Source organism: Aethalodelphis obliquidens, unplaced genomic scaffold (genome assembly GCF_003676395.1).
Source record: "Aethalodelphis obliquidens isolate GAN/ISIS:26980383/991018 unplaced genomic scaffold, ASM367639v1 scaffold8, whole genome shotgun sequence".
NCBI lineage: Eukaryota > Metazoa > Chordata > Mammalia > Artiodactyla > Delphinidae > Aethalodelphis > Aethalodelphis obliquidens.
The window spans coordinates 52,583,426-52,604,111 of record NW_020837952.1 but is presented as its reverse complement, the minus strand read 5'-3'; the positions used below and the strand labels follow the sequence as shown (position 1 = coordinate 52,604,111).

The following is a 20,686-nucleotide window of genomic DNA, read 5'->3' as shown; positions in this document are numbered from 1 at the left end:
AGGGTGTCGGCCATCTTCTAATGGCGAAAACTTCTTGGCTCCCAACAGTGGCTCTTCATGTTGTTTGATGAATTATTCCTCTGCTGATATTAAAAGACAGGTTAGGTGTTTGATTCCTTTCTTTTGTTTTCTGGTAGGTGGCGCTGTCATACACATTCTTGGTTTCTCTTGGCTGAGCTGCCTCTGGTAAAATTTGAGCGTGGCACTTTCCAGCCTCCACTGGCTCTGTAAGAGGTGTGGCTCTGTGCCTTTGTTGTTGCTTCTTGTGCCACCTGGGTGTTTGCTGCCTTGCTTCTGCCAGAGCCTCTGTCATCACCGGGATGGTGGGCTCTTCCCTTGCGTCTGGGACCCCCTGAGTCACAGGCTCTGCTGCTGTGGAGGGAGGGGGGCGATGCAGGGGGAGAAGCCAGGGTCGTGCAGGTGCCTCTACCTTGTCCATTGTTGTTGGGTTCATGAATTCTGCCACTGTGAATGGAGGGAGGTGGGGGCTGGGATCACGGGTGCCTCAGCAGCTGGAGGGATGGGGTCCCAGGCCTCACTGCTGCTGCTGCCCGGTTAGCAGTGGCAGTGGGCACTGGTGTGGTTGGGTGACTGGAGTCATGTGTGCTGCCTTCCTTGCTGTCCCTGGGTTCTCTGAAGCTGTGGGTTCTGTGCCTGGTCAGAGGGGTAGGATTGCAGGAACCATGGCTGCTGTTCCCTCCTCTGTGTGTTACAGCCCACCCACCTTTAGACATGCAAATGTGTGAAATTCTTCCGCGACCTGTTATGTTGGGCAGAGGCACCTTTGTTGAGTTGTGGATTTTTTTTTACTGGCTGTAGATTGACGGGGAGAGACAAGGGTAGATTTTTCACTCTGCCATGTTTCTGATGTCACCCACATTCCTCTTTTCTAATGTGTGCATTTAATGCGATACATTTCCCTCTTGTCCCTGCTTTAGCTGTGTCCCATGATTTCCATATGTTTTATATTCATTCAGTGTTATTTGTCTATTTCTTTGAAACTTCCTCTTTAACTTAAGGATTATTAAAAGTGTGTTGCTTAGTTTTCAAGCACGTGGAAATTTTTCTGTATCTTTGTTTCTAGTTTGATTCCACTGTGGTCCATGGATGCGCTCTATATTATTTTATTACCTTGATTGTGGCAATTGTCTCATTGGTGTTTATATATGTCAAAACTTCATCTAATATCATACTTTAAATATGTGCAGTTTAATACATGTCAATTATATTTCAGTAAAGACATCAAAAATATCAGAAAATAAGAGACTTAGATAAAATTTCTAGAGATGAAAGCTACAATGTCTGAGATGGAAAATATACTAAATGGGATTTATGGTCAATTAGACACTGAAGAAGAAAAGTTTATTGAACTTTAAGATATAGCTAGAGACACTATGCAAAATGAAACAGAGAGAAGAGACCCCCACCACCACCAAAATGAAGAGTATCAGTGAGCTGTAGGAAAAGATTAAGTTTAATGTAAGTGTAATTTGAGTCCCTGAAAGAGGAGAGAGAGGAGAGAGAGAGGATACAAAAAAACTATTTGAAGAAATATTGGTATCAAATTTTCCAAATTTTCCAAAATCACAAACATAAAGAAAATGACACCAAGGCACATCATTAGCTAATTGCTTAAAACCAGTGATAGAGAGAAAATCTTAAAGGCATAAATAGAAAAAGAAGACATTTTGTGCAGAAAAGACTTAACATTGCAGGCCTAAGACTACTATCCTTAGAAAATTTGGCCCTTGGCTGGTGTCTGTGAAGTTGGATTTTGGGGTGGGGGGTTTCCACCCTTTCCTAACTGGTAGGAGTGGCGCACTGTGCCTGCCATTTGTGCAAACAATGTGATTTAAGATGAACACCTGCTTTCTCTTTGGAAGTCTGGAATTTTAGTACATGCTAGGCAGAGTTGGCATGACCAACCCCCCAATATAAGCTTTGAGTATCCAATGGGCTTCTCTGGGTAGGAATATCACACATGTTCCGTTATTTTTACTGTAGGGGAAGAGTGCACTGTGTGACGACTTATGGGAGAGAGAGCATAAGGAAGTCTGTACATGGGTTCCTCCAGGCTGTTCCTGTGTCTTTTCCCCTTATGTATACTCACTGTGTACCCCTACTGTGTATCCTTACTGTATTGTATCCTTATATGTTGCTATAATTGATCTTAGCCATGAGTACAGCTATATGGTGAATCCTATGAGTCCTTCTAACAGATTTCTGAATATGTGGGTGACCTTTGGGACCCCACATATATTACACAAAAAAGAGCACAGATAAGGATGACATCAGACTTCTTGTTCGAAACAGTGTAAACCAGAAGACAGTGGAGCACCATCTGTAATGTCCTGAAAAAGAAGTCAACCTAGGATTCTATACCCAGCAAAAGTATCTTTCAAATGAAGCTATAACTGATATAAAAATGTAAAAAAGAAATAATTTCAGAAGCTAAAAATTTCATTACCAGCAGACCTTCACAAGAATGTTAAAGGAATTCCTTTAGGTGGAAGGAATATGATCCCAGATGGAAATCTGGATCTGCATAAAGGAATAAACAGCACTGGGAGTGGTAACTATGTGTGTAAATGTGAAAGCTTGTTTTCTTTGAAATCTCTTTAAGTGAAAATTGGCTTTTAAAAGCAAAAATAGTCGCAACGAATTGTGGGTTTTTAAAAACATATGTAAAATAAGATGAATGACAACAACATCACAAAGGTCAAGAGTGGTAAAAAAGGAAGTAAAGTGTTGAAAGATCCTTGTAATATATATGAAGTGGTAAATATCACTTGAAGACAGACTGAGATAAGTTAAAGATGTATAGTGTAAATCTTGAAGCAATCACAGAAACACTCAAAAGAGTTATAGCTTATAAGCCAAAGAAAGAGATAGAAGGAAATCATAAAAATACTTAATTAGTCCAAAAGAAGGCAGAAAAAGAGAGAAAAGGCAACAAAGTAAAGATGGGAGAAACAGAAAACAAGTAGCAAGATGGTAGGTTGAAACCAACCATATCAATAATTGCATTAAATGGAAATGGCGTAAACAATACAAAAATAAAAGAAATTGACAGGTTGGGGAAAAAACCTCCTAACTATATGCTGCTTATAAGAAACCCACCTTAAATATAAAGCACAAATAAATTAAAAGTAAAATATGGAAAAAAATATGGTGCTATAGACTGAAGTTCCCCCTGCCCCCTCAAATTCATATGTTGAAACCTAATCCCCAATGTGATGGTGTTTGGAGGTAGGACCTTTGTGAGTTAATAGAGTCATGAGGATGTAGCCTTCACAAATGGGATTAGTGCCCTTGTAAAAAGAGATGTAGGAGAGCTTTCTTCCTCTCTCTTGTTCTGCTCTCTGCCATGTGAGGATACAATGAGGAAAAGACCATCTGCAAACCAGAAAGTGGGTCCTCACCAGACACTGGATCTGCCAGCAGCTTGATCTTGGACTTCCAGCCTCCACAACTATGAGAAATAAATGTTTGTTGTTTCAGCCACCCTGTCTGTGGTATTTTGTTACAGCAGCCTAAGACATTCTAAAGAAAGCTGGAGTAACTTTTTCTATTAGACAAAGTAGATTTCAGAGTAAAGAATATTACCAGAGAGAAAGGGGGGGGGTTATTCACAATGATAAGTAGGTCAATTAATTTATTAAGAGGACATAACAATCTTAAATGTTTATGGTCCAATAACAGAGCTTCAAAATACATGAAGCAAAAGCTGATAGAACTGTAAGGAGAAATAGACAAATACACAATTATATCAGAGATTTCAACAACCGTCTCTCAATAACCGATAGAATAAGTAAACAGAAAATCAGGAATGCCACTAAAGACTTGAGCAGCATGTTAATTGGCCTAATTGACATTAACAGAACATTCCACCCAACAGCAATACATGCTTTGTAAGGGCACATGGAACATCTACCAAGATAGATAGACTGTACAGTGAGCCCTAAAGAAAGTCTTAATAAATTTAAAAAGGATTCAAGTCATATAAAATATGTTCTCTAACAACAATGGAATTAAATTAGAAATTAATAACATAAAGATACTTGGAAAATTCTCAAATATCTGGAGATGAAATAATATACTTCTAAATCATGCATAGGTCCAAAAATAAAAGGGAAATTAGAAAGTATTTTGAACTGAATTAGAATGAAAATAAAACATATCCAAATTTGTGAGATGCAGCTAAAGTAGTGCTTAGGGGAAAATTTATAGCACTAAATACATCTATCAGCAAAAGACAGGTCTCAGGGCTTCCCTGGTGGCGCAGTGGTTGAGAATCTGCCTGCTAATGCAGGGGACACGGGTTCAAGCCCTGGTCTGGGAGGATCCCACATGCCACGGAGCAACTAGACCCGTGAGCCACAACTACTAAGCCTGCGCCTCTGGAGCCTGTGCTACTCAACGAGAGAGGCCGTGATAGTGAGAGGCCCGCGCACCACGATGAAGAGTGGCCCCCGCTTGCCACAACTGGAGATAGCCCTCGCACAGAAACGAAGACCCAATACAGCAAAAATAAATAAATAGATTAATAAACTCCTACCCCCAATATCTTAAAAAAAAAAAAAAGACGGGTCTCAAAGTTTTAAATCAAGGACATCAACTTTCACCTTAAGAAATGAGAGGAAAAAAAGAGCAAATTAAACTCCAAATAAGTGGAAGAGAGGAAGTAATAAAGGGAAGGGCAGAAATCAGTAAAGTGGAAAGCAGAGGAAAAATAGAGAAAAGAAATGAGACTGAAAAATGGATTCTAGACTGGGGAAGAGAAAATCCAAATGAGCCTGGAGCAGTCCGTAGTACCAGAAAGTAAGGAGAGTTCTTAACAAAGAGAGAAGGGGGTGAGGGTATGTCAGAGGGACAGATGAATCAGCCTGAAAGGACTCCCAATGGTCAAAGCTGGAGCAATTCAAGCAACAAACTAAATGATATATTGGATCATAACACAGATTATAAAATAAATATACATGAGTCTGTAATGATATAAATGAATGAATGAATGAATAAATAAATAAATAAATAAAGGAGAAGAGACAAATATGCGTTGTAGAAGAATCCCAAATAGTATATGCAGACACCCCTGGCCCCCACCAGGAGGTTGAGCTTAATTCCCACCTCTCCATTTGAGAGTTGGCTAGACTTAGTGACTCAATTCTGAAGAGTAAATTATGGAAAGAGAAGATAGTAAGTGTTGATGTAGAATCCTGACAAATGCTACCTTAACCAAATGATACTAGTCATCTCTGATATGCCAGATGAGAAGGACACTTCACCTTGAGGTATTCTTCCCCTACATCCATTACTCTGGCCAAATCACAAGAAAATACATCAGACACACCCAAATTGAGGGACCTTCTCCAAAATACCTGACCAGCACTCCTCAAGACTGTCAAGGTAATGAAAAACCAGGGAAGGCTGAAAAATTGTCACAGACCAGAAGACACTAACACAACAAAACATGAAGTGGTATTCCAGAATGGATCCTGGAACAGAAAAAGGACATTAATAGAAAACCTGGAAAATCCAGAGTCTAGAGTTTTGTTAATAATAATGTATCAGTGTTGGTTTCTTAGAGTTAACAAATATACAACAGTAATGTGAGATAGTAATATAAAGGGAACCTGAAACTGGGTGGGTGGGGGGGTGTATGAGAACTTTCTGGACTATCTTTGCAAGTTTTCTGTAAGTCTAAAATTACTCCAATTATTTTATTTTCAAAAGGTCATCCTTTGAGAAGATCAATAAAATGGATAAATCTCTAGCTGGACTGATCAGGGAGGAAAAAGAAGAGAAGGCCTCAGAAACCAAGCTGCAGAATGCACAGACACAAAATTTTGTCTTTGCTGTCCATCTGTGTTGACACGTTCACAACCAGGTAATTTATTTTCACAGCTGTATAGTATTCTATGGTGGCAATGAACCAAATTTTATTTATTCATTTTCATCACTAGGGGCATTTATTTATTAATTTATTTTTGGCTGCATTGTGTGGCTTGCGGGATCTTCGTTCCCCGACCAGGGATCGAACCTGGGCCACCTGGCAGTGGAAGCGCAGGGAAGGCGGTGGGCCAACAGGGAAGTCCCACTAGGGCCATTTATTTATTTATTTAATTTATTATTTATTTATTTATTTTTGGTTGATTGGGTCTTCGTTGCTGCGCGCGGGCTCCCTCTTGTTGTGGCGAGTGGGGGCTACTCTTCGTTGTGGTGCGTGGGCTTCTCACTGCGGTGGCTTCTCTTGTTGCGGAGCACGGGCTTCAGGCGCGCGGACTTCAGTAGTTGTGGCATGCGGACTCAGTAGTTGTGGCTCGCGGGCTCTAGAGTGCAGGCTCAGCAGTTGTGGCGCATGGGCTTAGTTGCTCTGCGGCATGTGGAATCTTTCCGGACCAGGGCTCAAACCCGTGTCCTCTGCATCGGCAGGCGGATTCTTAACCACTGCGCCACCAGGGAAGTCCCCACACCGACTTTTTTAAAGACTTTTTTGGAAGGGAAATGCTGGGGGTGCTCCGGAGATGAATAAACTCCCACCTGACTCTCCTGGGGGCTGCAGAGTTGTGCATGAGGTAGACACACCCCCCCTTTCCATCCTGCACAGTGTAACTGGGGCCCTGCGTGGTCCGTCTTGGGGGCATAGTAAAGGTGATTTCTTCAGAAGAGTTGATTGAGAAGCAGAAACATAGGTCAGTGTCAATACATTCTCCTTAAAAAATAACGTACACATCAAACTGCCCTTTGTATAAAGCACTTACATGTGAGTCATCTTATTTAATCCTTAGATCCACCCTTCAAAGTAGACAGTTAATTTAATCGTATACAGATACATCTTATTTATGGGAAAGGAAACTGAAGTTCAGAAGGGTAGATACTTGCCTCAGATCCAACTGCAGGTAACTGTACATGCTGATCTCTGAACCTCTAATGATAATGACACAACTCTGGGGTTGGAAGGTGGGGCTGATGAGAAACTTCGGGGAAGCCGATGGCCAAATTGGCATGCCTGGCTTTGTGCTGTGCGGGGCAGCTGTATCCGAGCTTTGGGGCTCTCTGAGGCTTTCCTCTGCGTTTCCACTAGAGGGCACTGCTGGCCCAGTTTAGAGGTACTTACTTTCCCTACAACTTAAGTGTGGTCAGAGCAGGAATTGCTATAAAAGCCAAAAAAGCTTAAGCTTCAGGGTCTTTCACTTGCACAGACCCCTTCTACTTTTGTACCCAATTTTGCATTTATAATTTTGAATTATTTTTCCACAAGAGGCATCTCCGAATAAGCTTCAGACCCCCCAAATCTGTATTGACCCCGGCTCATGCAAATACTTTGAGAACTAAGGGCTGGGAGCTTTGAGACACTGACCCTCGTGAGCAGCACAGAGAGTAACTTTCCACGGGACGTGGCTGTCCCCTCTTTTGGACTGTGGACCCCCAGAGAGCCGGACTCTGCCCTTTTTGACCTTGATTCCTGGCCTGTAGCACACAGTAAGCTGTCTACACATGTCTGTTGAGTGGATAAACGAGGCGCAAACATCGGCCAGTGTCACTGCTTTTATCTTTTCCTCTTTCTCCTCTTTTGTCTCAGTTGCTCAATTTCCGAGGTGGGGGGAGGCGGTCTAGAATTCATCTGAGGCCCCTCCTGGCCAGAGATTTTCTCTAGATTCTCTCTCTATTCTCTCTCCTTTTTTCTCCTCTGCTGCCTCTCATCTGACTTTTAATTTCTCTGTTTCTGCCACCTCCCACCCCTGCACCCAGCCTGTGCCTTAACATGGCCAGAACCCCCTTGGTTCTGCTAACACCCTTGGGGGAGGTCTGGAGTCCTCAGCAGGGTGTGGTTTTCTGGGTTTCTGTGTCTGAGGAACCAAGGATGATGCTGGGTGGGTAGCGTGGGCAGGGGGATGGGGAGCTACCCTTTTCTCAGCACCTGCTCAAGCACGAGGAAAAGCTTTGCTCCCTTCCTGCCTTGTCCCCCTCTGCTGCCCGCATTAGCTTCACTTTTCCTCCCACTCTGCCATCCTGGTTTCCAGAGCCACATTAGCCAAGGAAGAACCAAGGGCTTACATAACAGCCCTCTCTGGTCACTTCTTGGACACCGTTTCTGATTTTCCTTCCATTGCTCTGATGGTTCTTTTGCAGTCTCCTTCCTGAGCTTTGCCCCTTTAATTTTGGGGTTTTGCAGGGTTGCATGCTCCTTTTTCTGCCTTTCTTGCTCTGCACATTCTCCCTCGGTAAGCTCATCCACTTGCCAGGTGTCTATTGTGCGATACCCCGATGACTCACAAACTCTGCAGCCAAGCACGTCCTCTGAACTCCAGACCCATCTCTGCCATGATATTTCCACTGGCACTTCCAACTCAGGCGTCCAAGGTTTCTATCAGCTTTATTGAGGTGTAATTTGTATATAATGTGATTGACCGTTTCAAGCGGCTATCGCAGTCTTGGCAAAGGCACACAAGAGCATAAGCTCTACCATGCTCACGATATAGAACATTTCTGGCACCCCCCCCCCCCAGTTTCCTCATGGCCCCCTTGCCTCCCCCATCTCTGGCCCCTGGCGACTACTGATCTGCTTCCTGTCCCTGTATTTTGCCTTTTCTGGAATTTCACAGAAATGGCGTCCCACAGAATGTGCCTGGTTCCTTTCACGTATGGTAATGTCTTTGAGATTCACCCATGTTCTGTCTTGCAGCAGTAGTTTGTTCCTTTTTATGACTGAGTAGTATTCTATTGTATGGATATTGCATGATTTGTTTCTCCACCTACCAGTCAATGAACGAGGCATCTAAAATTAACCTAAAAGTCAGGCAGAGCTGCCTGGGTTTGAATTTAGACTCCGCTACACATCAGCTGTACGATTCTCAGCAAACTCTGTGGCTTTTATGAGCTTCACGTTTCTCAGCTGTACAATCAGGACGGTAATGCCTTGCTCGTAATGTTGCTGAGCGGATTAACCGAGCTCGCCGATGCCAAGCACAGGGCTGTGTGTCTGGTACTCAGTAGCATCGCCATGTGGAGGTATTGGACCTTCTTGACCACGTGGGGGCGCAATACACACTACTGTCTCCCTCTCATACTGCTGCAGGCGGATCCCACAGCTCTCTGGTTATTTGCAGCTGAGAACTTCAATTCCGCATTCTAGTTCGTGCCCTCTTCCCTCCCTGCAGCACACACTTGACCCAGGGCAGCAGGGACCCGCACGGGGTGGGGGATGAGAAGGTTGAGAGCCAAGGGGCCCCCGTGTGGGTTTCTCCGAGGGCCCTGTGGAGACCTCTCCGCGGTCCTGCCCCCTGGCCATCCTTACCACCCGCCCCCGTGCCGTTGCTGACGGTGGAGCTCACAGCTTCTTCCTCCATCCTCTCTCTTCAATTCTTTTCTTCCCCGTTGAGTTAGAGGGAAAGTTGGAAAGCCTGTGACATTAACACAGACTCAGCCTCCTTCCTTTCAGGCCACCTGGAGCAGGTGCTGGGGTGCCCCGCCCCCCCAAAGTGCTCACTTGCTGACTTCTGGGGCAGCCCCTGCATCTCTTTACCCCAGAGCTTTCTACGGGGGCCTTGGCAGGAGTGGCAGACAGAAGTGCAGGGAATCAACAGCCCAGCAGCAGCCCCCAGCTGATGGCTAATGAGTGTTGGTGAATTAACCCCCATTGTCCCCTTGTCCCTTGATGGGGGATAGCTCTGGGGCTCGTGCTCCTCCCTGACCCCAGCGCTCCCCAGCGGGATTCAGCTCCGTTGTTCAAGGGGTCCCTTGCTCAATAACCAAACCCTTTTCACTGCCCTCATTTCCCCTCCTCTTCCTCACTGCCCTCTTGATGTTTCCTGGGATCATCTCTCAAGTGAACCACTTGTCCTTCAACCCTTGTGTCAAGGTCTCCTTATGGGGGAACCCAAAGGGAGACTGAGCCCTAATCTTTGTAAGTGGTTTTCTTGAGGTTGGCTGGGGAAGGGGAGGGGTATGTGACAGGAAAGGAAAAGTGGCCGCCCTCTCCCCCTAGATCAAGGCTCTCTTCTCTAATGCATCCCCTTAAATTTAGGTATTAGCTCTTCTGCTGATAGAGGCTGGAGGGGCTCTGGGAGGGGGGATGACTGGGGGGCAGAGGTGCTTCTGTCTGCTCTTAGATCCTCCTCCTCCGTGGCTGTGTCACAGCTCTGTTCAGATGTGAGAGTATTTGGTGTCCATTGTCCTAAATTTGGGGGTTTATGTACAATTTTGAGACAATAGGAGAAAAAACTCATTCATTAGCACAACACACAGTACTTAGGTACAGTACTTAGGTATTAGTTTGCTCGGGCTGCCACACAAAATACCATAGACTGGCTGGCTTAAGGAACAGATATTTATTTCGCAGTATTCTGGAGGCTGGAAGTCCAAGGTCAAGGTGCTGGCCGATTGGGTTCCTGGTGAGAACCCTCTCTCTGGCTGGCAGCCTTCTCGTTGTGTCCTCATGTGGTAGGGGGACAGCTCTGGTGTCCCTTCCTCTTCTTATAAGCTCACTAGTCCCATCACGAGGGCGCTACCCTCATGACCTCATGTAAACTTAATTACCTCCCAAAGGCCCCAGCTCCAAATGCCATCACATTAGGGTTCAATATATGAATTTTAGGGGGACACAGTTCAGTTCTTAGCAACTTGTTAAAATGGTGAGGATTTACCTCTGTCCACTAAAATCTGTTTCTACTCCTCTATTCCTTATCTAGGGCAAGACACTCACTCTTTTCATCCTTGATTCCCTCCTCCTCTCATGTCCAATCAGGTGTCAAGTCTTATCAGTTATATCTCCGAAGCATCCCCCGCATTCCCCCTTCTGTCCCTCTACAGCTTCTCTAGGTCAAGCCCTCATCATTCAGATCAGCTAGGACTGAGTATCAAGAAACTCTGCTGTAGTGGCTTAAAAAAGTAAAGGGTGAATTGATCATATGCAACAAGAAGTTTGGGACAGGCGCTTCAGATCGGAATGGAAGCCCAAGGATGTCGTCAGAGACCCTGGCTCCTCCTACTTTTTTTTTTCTTTGGGGTACGCGGGCTTCTCACTGTTGTGGCCTCTCCCGTTGGTTGCGGAGCACAGGCTCCGGACGCGCAGGCTCAGCGGCCATGGTTCACGGGCCCAGCCGCTCCGTGGCACGTGGGATCTTCCCGGACCGGGACACGAACCCGCGTCCCCTGCATTGGCAGGCGGACTCTCAACCCTGCGCCACCAGGGAAGCCCTCCTCCCACTTTTTCTCTTCCACCATCCTCAGCGTTGGCATTGGTTCTCATGGTCACAAGATAGCTGCTGCTTCTCTGAGTATCACTTCCACATTCTAGGCCATCACTCCTTTTAATTGAGAGCCTTTGTCTTTTTATTTGGGAAGGGGACCCTTCTCTAGAGTCTTCCATCTACGTCTCAAGAACCATGTCACATGACTCCCACGGGTCTCAGGGGAATCTGGGGAGGTGAGTATTTCACTTTCCAGGCTCTATAGGAGAGGGAGGCAGGGGAAAGGGGAATGCAAATGGCTTTAGGTAGACAGTCCTGGCATTTGCTACATCATCCCTCATCCCAGCAGCCTCCTAACTGATCTTTCTGTCTCTGTTCTCACCAGAGTGTTCCCATTGACAACATGTCTGTCTTAGGGTCATAAGAAACCATTATATGCAGCAAATCAATTACAGTACAGATGGTAATAATAACACCCATGACAAATGTCTATTATATGTGTCCTGGTGTGTTGAACTTTCAGGACTTGTGAGGTGTAATTCTAAAAGTCACTTTATTATTGTCTCTTCCTGTCCCTCTAACCCTGGCTTTAGAAGAGTTGTCCCTTCCCTGGTGCCGGAGGAAAATTCTGGTGTCCTCATGGCTCTGTGGGTCAGCTGAGGCAAGAGAAACCCCTGTGGTCACTTTAAGATACAAAACAGAACCTTTGTTCGGAAATTGGAATGTACAGTCCAATCTATTAGTCAGCACTTCAGTGTGTTTCCAAGGTAAGATGCCTCCCTCCCCCATCCAGCTGGGCCGACTGCAGGTAGGGCTCTGGCTTTGGGAAGGGGATGGTCCTTCTCTTTTTCCCACTGAGAGTTCCTATTTCTGGCTCCTCTGGGGTTGTGGAGCATTGGGTAGGAGCATGTGGAGGGTAGGAGGAAAAGGGGTCAGGAAAGTTCTTATTTGCCTGGTAGTGTCATCACATGCCTTCCAGATCTTTGGAGTGGTCGGTGGAGCTGACCTGCTCTTTCAGGCGCCAGATGGATTTTCTGGGGATCCCACTGCTGCCCTCAACTCCCATTCAATTCCCCTGGACACTTCTGCCTCATCAGCTCCTGGATTTCCCACAATTCACTCCCACAGATCCTTGCAGTTGTTAGAATCCTCCTGACTTGCAAACCCTGGGTCCTTTCCCAGAGGCAGATCCTGAGACCAACCTTTGTGTCCACGTGGTTTATTAAGGAGATGCTCCGCAGAGAAACCTGTAAGCAAGTTGGGAAAGGAGGACAGGGAAGGGGAAGAAGCCTAGCAGCCGTGCGACCTTAGGCGAAGCCGCAGCATCGTTCTGGTTCCATGGGAAGCTCTGGAGTGGATATTAAACCTCAGAACACTTCCCCACTCGGAGCTTTGGGCTCTGGGCTTTCGTACTGTCACACCAGACAGTCACTGGCTGAGAGCTGTCGTGGGGCTGGGGGGACGGGGTTGGAGATTGGGGTTGGGAGGTGGACTGCAGAGTTACAAAGTCACTCCAGTAGCCCAAAGGGCAGGCTTCCAAAGAGAGTTTACAGGTGTAGCCTTGAGAATCAAAGCACCTAGAAGCCGGGTGATGGGCACACAGGACAGGTAAGAGCCATCAAAGGGGATATGAGCAGGGCACCAGCAACGTCCCCAATACCATCCCTACTAGGCTGGTTTTATTTTATTTCCCAAGCTGGTTTTTCCAGCCATCAGCCCCCTTGTTTATCCTCGTAGCTGAAATCTTCTTGGCATTTCATCTCCCAAACTCCCTTCCTAGAGGCTGAACCCCGTTGCAGGAGGAATAGCATGTTGTGAGCATCTCTCTGCCTGAGGCCACCCCCCACCCCTTCCCTTCTCCCGACATCCCTCACAACTCATCACCATCTGTGTAAACTTGGACATACACTTTGTGTATTTCTGTAATGTTGTCAGCTGCCCATAGAGCATCTAGAATATTTTCGCCCATTTTGGAGTGCTGGTGACTCAACTTACAGCAATTTATTCCACAAAAGCAGACAATAACTCAACTGGCGAGAGGGGGAAAAATAACCCTACCAACCCACCACAGTCTCTCCGCGCTGGCACTCAAAATGGTAATGCATGGAATAGATTACTGCAAGTAATAGGCCTGGTTGGCAGACGTGCGAGCTGAGTTAAATGCCTTTTAAGTAAATCTCAGCGTGAGTTATCTGTTCACTCAGACATGTGTGCATGGAGACAGAGGGAGGCCGTGTGGACAGACGGCACACGCTGTAACTTTCATTATCCCACACTGAGGTTCTTTGTTAATAACCACAGTCAAAGGCACTGCAGATTTTCTGATCTCTGTGACAGGTGGCTACCAGTGTGAGGTCGAGGCATTCATTCATTCATTTGTTCATTCATTCCCCAAGCCATTGTGAGGCCCAGGATGCACCAGGCGTTGTGCCGGGCAGTGGAGGCATAGAGATGCAGAGATGGGTCGACAAGGTCCCAGCCCCTGCCGAGCTCACAGTCTGGTGGGAGGAGATGAAGTGATAAACAGGGCAGGTGATCAGGTGTTCACGTGCTATGAGATTGGGCAAGGTCTGGCGAGTCACAAGCTCTGGAGTCAGACTGCCAGGGTTCGAATCTGGGCCCTGCCACTTACTTGGGCAAGGTGCTTACCCTCAGTTTCCTCATCTGCAAAGTGGATAGAAATAGTGCCTATTTGATAAAGTGGATAGAAATAGTGGATGGGAGGAGTAAATGACACATGCATGGCAGAGTGCCTGGTTACACTTAGTGCTTAATAAATGTTTTTTGTTGCCGTCGTGATTACTGACATCTGTACAGGGCCAGCGTAAGGAGAGTCGGGAACGTTTTGTTGGAGAGGGTGATGCTTGTTCAGAGATTTGAGTGGTGCTGGCGCACCTAAGCCAGGAAAGGGACCTAAGTGCAGGGAAGTAGGGTGAGCAAAGTTCAGAGGGAGGGGCAGGTGACAGGGGCACATTAAGAAGGTGCTGAGCAATGGACCACAGACTGGTGGCTTGAACGACGATTATTTTCACACGGTCTGGAAGCTAGAAGTCAATGATCAAGGTTCTGGCTGATTTGGTTTCTTAATGAGGGCTCTCTTGCTGGCTTGCAGATGGCTGCATTCTTACTATATCCTCACATGGGCTTTTCTCTGTGCAGGTGGGGGGAGGGGAGAGACAGAGACATAGAGAGGGAGACAGAGAGAGAGAGAGAGGGAGAGGAAGGGAGGGAGGGAGAGAAAGAGAGAGAGAAAGAGAGAGAGGGAGAGATCCTTGGTGTCTCTTCCTCTTCTTATAAAGGACACTAGTCCTATAGGATTAAGGCCCCACCCTTATGACCTAATTTAACCTTAATTACCCCCCTAAAGGCCCCATCTCCAAATACAGTCACATTGGAGGTTAGGGCTTCAACATGTGAATTTTGGAGAACACAAACATTCAGTCCATAACAGAGTCGTTGGAAAACTGGATCTGAGAATCATGTTTCTCTGTTTATAGCGGTGTGACCCTGGGATCTATAAAATTAGGCCAATTATAGCTAACTCTTGGGACTTTTGCATGAATTAATTCAGGTAATACTTTGTATTGAAGTGGAAGAAAATGTTGAAGGCTGTGGTTCCTTAGTGGAATGATGGAGCAGCGTCTGGCTCCCAGAACAACGCAAGGGCAAGAGTATTTTCCGTGCCCACCAGTGGAGAGGTCATCCAATCCAGTGGCCCACTGACCCGCTGGGAAGTCAGAGGGAATCTAACTTCCGTTGCACATCCATCCGAGAGTTCCTCTTCTGCTGCTTTGGACAACCCATGCTGCATGAGCTACTGGGGCCTTTTGTATCACAAGGTGCTGGACCTGTCACTGCCTGTTAAAACCACACACAACAAATCTTCTCATTGGTCCTTTCTCCACTCCTGCCTTCTTCCTTAGCTAGGGTATGAAAAAAACACAAAAAGGAAATTTGGACAATCTAACAAGACCAGACAACAAGTTGACTGTAGATCAGTGAACCTCAGGAATGACTTTTAAGTTTGCTGTATGTCAAGCTAATTCTATGGCCTTCTCATTTTGCATAAGACTGGCATCTCAAAGACATCATTGCCGATCGACTAATGCTGTGGTCTCCTATCATGTTAAAAACATCGTCACTCATATAAATTGTAGGCCACTTTTTATCTGTTTTCAACAGGAATCTCATGCAAAGAATGATCGGTCCAGAACCCAAAAGTAGCTGAACAGGCAACTTAATTTTTTATTGCAATCCTCTTGAGAAAATGACAGAGAATTGGCATTAAAAGGCATAACAAAACTTCTTTTTTTAAAAAAAATAATTAATTAATTTTTGGCTGTGTTGGGTCTTCGTTGCTGTGCGAGGGCTTTCTCCAGTTGCGGCGAGCGGGGGCCGCTCTTCATCGTGGTGTGCAGGCCTCTCACTGTTGCGGCCTCTCCCGTTGCGGAGCGCAGGCTCCAGACGCGCAGGCTCAGTAGCTGTGGCTCACGGGCTTAGTTGCTCTGCGGCATGTGGGATCTTCCCAGACCAGGGCTCGAACTCGTGTCCCCTGCATTGGCAGGCAGATTCTTAACCACTGCGCCACCAGGGAAGCCCACAAAACTTCTTAATACTCATTTCTCCTTATTTCTTGTACTCTTCATGTCTCTCACATACATGAAGCTCCCCTCACCCCAATCATCCCAACCACAATGGCCCTCTTGCTTTTGTCCCCTCCCACCCACTTCCATTACTATATATTTATTCAATTTTGTGTTCTCTCTTATGTGCCAAGTTCTGAATATAATGGCAAACCAGAGGCACGTGGTTCTTGCTTTCTCAAGTTTACATTTTCCCCCCAGCTTTTCCCAGGTCTGTGTCCACCACTGTTATTGTCATCTCTCACCTAGATGACACCAGTGGCCTTAATTTCTGCCCCTCTTCCACCCTTGCCCTGTGGATCTGCTGCTCAGACTGCCTGTCTGGGTTCTTGTCCCTGAGGTTCTCGCTTCTTTCCCTCCCTCCCTTCATTACCCCTCCCTCCCTCCCTCTATCTCCCTTTGTTGAGATATGATTCAGTTTACATTCTTTGATAGAAGATATTTAGTATCTTCTCCAGTCTCCCTAGAAGATGCCTAGAAGCCACTATGTGAAATTTATAACTGGGAAGGGAGCATTAGGACAAGAAGAACAGCTCTGATATTTGGAAGGAACTAGAGATTATCTGGTCCAATGTCTGGGGGTCTAGGTTGAAAGGACCCCCTCTGCAGTATTCTTGGAATCGCCCAGACTTGGCCTTGGCTTATCCAGCACGTCATTTCCAAGGGTAGTTACCTTTCTGTGCTGTTCCTGGGAGTAACCCAACACCTGGAACCACAGGTGCTTGGTAAGTAACTGTTCACTTTTGGGTAAATGGGGAACTTGCCTCAAGAAAGTTCTCGATATTGAGCCCAAATCTGCCTTCCTATCCCATGGCCCTGTTGTTCTGAGCGCTACCCGCACAGAATGGTAGCTGCCAACGAAGCTATCCTTTCCAAGATCAATTTGAAGACAATTTCTGCAGCTCCTCTTTAAAAATTGGTTTTGGTGTCTGTTTCTGAGCCATATAAAGGAACTGTGCTTAGTGCTTTGTCTTAATATCAGCGTCCTGGAGTCTTTTCTGTATTGGGATTTGCAACGATCCCATATTTAGACCAAGGGAGACTCAGGTCGTGAGGGAGGCACAGCTGGTTTGCAGAAATCACTTAGTGAGCTGATGCTCTTCCGGGACTCATCTCTACCCGATCAATAGATTGCAATTGGATGTATAGATTTTTTCATTCGTTTATTTATTCATTCGATCTCTCATTTATTTGTTCAACAAACATTTGTTTAGCACTTACCGTGTGCCAAGCCCTGTGTTAATCACTGGATACAGAGATGAATGAGAAATCTTATATTCTCAAGAAGCTGTTAGCCTGGTGGGGAAATCGGATACGAAGGCAGATAATTCCAACACATTGTGATACATACCATAATAATCATTATAGTGCACAAGGCACAGTGGGAGCTCCAGAGAGGGAGGGTCCATTCTACATAGCAGATGGGGTCAGGAAAGTTCTCACTGAAGATCTGACACTTGAGCTGAATTTTGGAGGTAGACCAGATAGGTAGATGGCATTGAGGAAGGTGTTGGAAGAAACCACCAGGGAAAGGTGCAGAATATGCAAAAGCTTGTAGGGGGCATGAAGGATCGTGGTCTGTTTGGGGAAATAGGTGGTTTTCGGTTGGCAGGGTGAGAGCATATGTGTAGGAAAGCAGCAGGATGGAGAGGGAGGCAGGGACAGACCTTGGAGGACATCAGCTCAGAGCCACTTGTGTATTCTCAGCACAAGTTTGCTCAATCTTCTGTGTTTAATGTGGAGTTCTTAGCGTTATGGAGGTCATAAAAGAATGGCCAGATTTAAAATAATAATTATAGAAAACTTGAACATACTCAAAAATTGAGATATAGTACAATGACTTCTCATATATTCAATAATTACTGTGTTTTTGTTACATTTGCTCTATCCATTTTCTTTTCCTTTTTCCCTGCTGAAATACTTGAAAGTAGACTTCAGACACTATGGCATTTCATCCCAACATACTTTATTATGTATTTCTAAAAAATGGTCATTTTCAGGAATTCCCTGGTGGTCCAGAGGTTAGGACTCTGAGCTTTCACTGCCAGGGCAGGGTTCAATCCCTGGCTGGCGAACTAAGATCCTGCAAGCCGCACACCATGGCGATAAAAGGAAAAGAAAAGGGTCATTTTCTTTTATAGAATCACAGTGCTATTAGCACACCTAATAAAATTAACACTGTTTTCTTCATATCATCTAATATATAGTTTATATTCAAAATTTCCCAAGTGCCTTAAATGTATTTTATAGGAGTTGGGTTGTTTCACTCAGGATCCAGGTGAGGTGGGAGGGGAAGATTTTACTCTGAATTTGATCAATAGATGTATCAATAAGGATGGTGGGCAGGCTGAAGGATGGCTCCAGTAATGCCCACCCCCGGCAGTCCTGCCATGTCTAAATCCTTCTGTGTGAGTGGGCAGGACCTGTGACTTTCTTCTACCCAGTGGAATATGGCAAAGGTGCAGACTTCTGTGACTGGATTATGGAAGATGCTGACTTCCGTTATATTTGTGGAATCTCTCTCCTGTTGGCTTTGATGAAGCCAGCGGCTATGGCTACGTTGTGAGCTGCTCTCTGGGGAAGCCCAGATGGCAGGGAACTGAGGGTGACTTCCAGGCAACAGCCAGCAGGGAACCAAATCCTTTCACAACCAGAGTCCTTTCAGATGAGACCCCAGGCCCAGCAGACACCCTGGCTGCAGCCTCTTTAAGGGGTCCTGAGCATAAGACCCAACTCTGCTGTGCCCAGATTCCTGGCCTCCAGAAACTGAGATCATACACATGTGTTGTTTTCAATGGCTAAGTGTGTGGTGATTTTATGCAGCAATAGATAACTAATATAGATGTGTTTGGTTGCTAGTAATAGAAAACCTAACTACCAGTGGCTTAAAGCACAAGGAGATTAATTGTTTGCCTAACAGGAAATTAGGTAGTTACAGGGCTGTTTCAGCAACTGAATGGTGTCATCAGGGACCCAGATCTTCCTATCTTTCTGCTCTGTCAAGTATTCTTGCGTGTTGGGTAATGTCTTTTATCATGAGGGCAGTATGGTTGCCTCAGCTTTGAGGATCATGCCCTCACTGCAGTGACCAAACAGTAAGGGAGAGGATGTCTCCCTCTTACTAGATAGAAATAGCTTTCCCAGAAGCACCTGGTTGTCTCCTCTGAGTATCTTTTTTTCCAGAACTGGATCGAATGCCCATTCTCAGACCTAATACCTGGCAAAGGGAAATAAGATTGTACAACTAGTTTGGACCAATCAGTCATGGTTTATCTCCTGAGCTAGGCACTTTGTCACCTGAATGAAACGGACGTTTTATTAGCAAGGGAGAAGGGAGGAATGACGCCTAGGCAGGCGATGGTCAGTATCTGCCGAAGGAACACTGCACGCCAACAGAGGGATGCGTATGACCTTTTCCACACGTTGAACCTGCACATCAAGCCTCTTCCCTCAGCCTGGCAGGAGCTAGAAGGAACTTTCTCTCGCTCTGGCTGACAGCTGCAGCCAGCACTGTATTGTCTTGTCATGGATCCGAGGATAACAGGCATCCAGTGGTCAGGGCTGGGACCTTTTGGAACATGTTTTTTCTAACTCAAATGAAAAAAAGGATACACATGCATTATAAGACTGTGCATCACAATGTAATGAGTCAGTAGGTGTCAAAATCTGGTTCCGTCATTATCTGCGATGTAAAATTGGGAAATAACCTCGTGACCTTCAGTTGCTTTATCTGCAGTGCCCATTTGATTTTTTTTCTTTCAACATTTCTCCTTCTAAAGCTGGGGTTTACTAAAGGGCTATATGCAAATTTTTTTAAACATCTTTATTGGAGTATAATTGCTTTACAATGGTGTGCTAGTTTCTGCTTTATAACCAAGTGAATCAGTTATACATATGCATATATCCCCATATCTCTTCCCTCTTGCGTCTCCCTCCCTGCCACCCTGCCTATCCCACCCCTCTAGGTGGTCACAAAGCACCGAGCTGATCTCCCTGTGCGATATGCAAATATTTTAACCAGGGGACTCCTAGGGACTTTAATTGGAGCCCATTGCCGAGGGCTTGTATACACTACATTTGGAAAGGGAGGCCTGAAAACTCCCCTCCTGTTGCCAGTAATTCTCTCTCTTTTCCTTATTTCCGGGAAGGACAATTCTCATGTTTTGAGGAGCACATCTGGTGTGTGGCCTCATGCCATGGCTCAATCCAGACAACGGTGACTGTCTCAGTAGGATGGGGTCAGGATGGACTTTTTTTTTTTTTTTTTTTGCAAACTGAATGAAGTTTAACTGGGAATGGGTGGGAATGTCCATTTATGTATTGCAAATGAGCATGCAAAACCTGACGTATTGGAAGGAGCAGAAACTCCTCCAAAATTCTCCCCTGGGGAGGGGCACGGCTCAGGACCCAGCTGGCTGTCGTGTTTAACTAAAGCAGCTGATAAAAGCAGAAGCCTAGTTCTTCTGGAAGCAGATTCCAGCTAAAGTGAAGGATGTAAGTACTGACACAGCTGCAGGGCTGGGGGTGTGTCCGGGAGACCTGCGTTTCTCAAATGCACAGTAGAATCATTTGGGAAGTTTATAGAAATCTGGAGGCCCAGACTGAACCCCCATGCCAATTACGTTAGAATCTCTGGGAATAGGATCAGTAGCTTTTATAACTCCAAAGCTGATTCCAATGTACAGCCAAGTTTGAGAACCGGTTATCGTTCTAGACCAGGGGTCCGCAATCTTTTCTGGTAAAGGACCAGGTAGTAAATATTTTTGGCTTTGCTGCCCATGTGTTCTCTATCGCAACCACTCAGCTCTGCCGCTGTTGCAAAAACAGCCATAGCCAATGTGTAAATAAGTG

At 45.6% G+C, this 20,686-nt stretch overlaps 1 long non-coding RNA gene across 2 annotated transcripts in view; it reads left to right on the top strand.

Annotated features, from left to right (window-relative positions):
- The window catches only part of LOC113620969 (uncharacterized), a 123,715-nt gene that overhangs the window by 10,845 nt on the left and 92,184 nt on the right, over positions 1-20,686 (top strand). The window contains exons 2-3 of one of the 2 annotated variants that reach the window (XR_003432994.1): positions 5,734-5,887; positions 14,783-15,481. This is a non-coding gene — a long non-coding RNA (uncharacterized LOC113620969). Of the gene's footprint in view, positions 1-5,733; positions 5,888-14,782; positions 15,482-20,686 lie in introns of those variants that run through there. The other variant, XR_003432993.1, reaches the window with a different exon arrangement.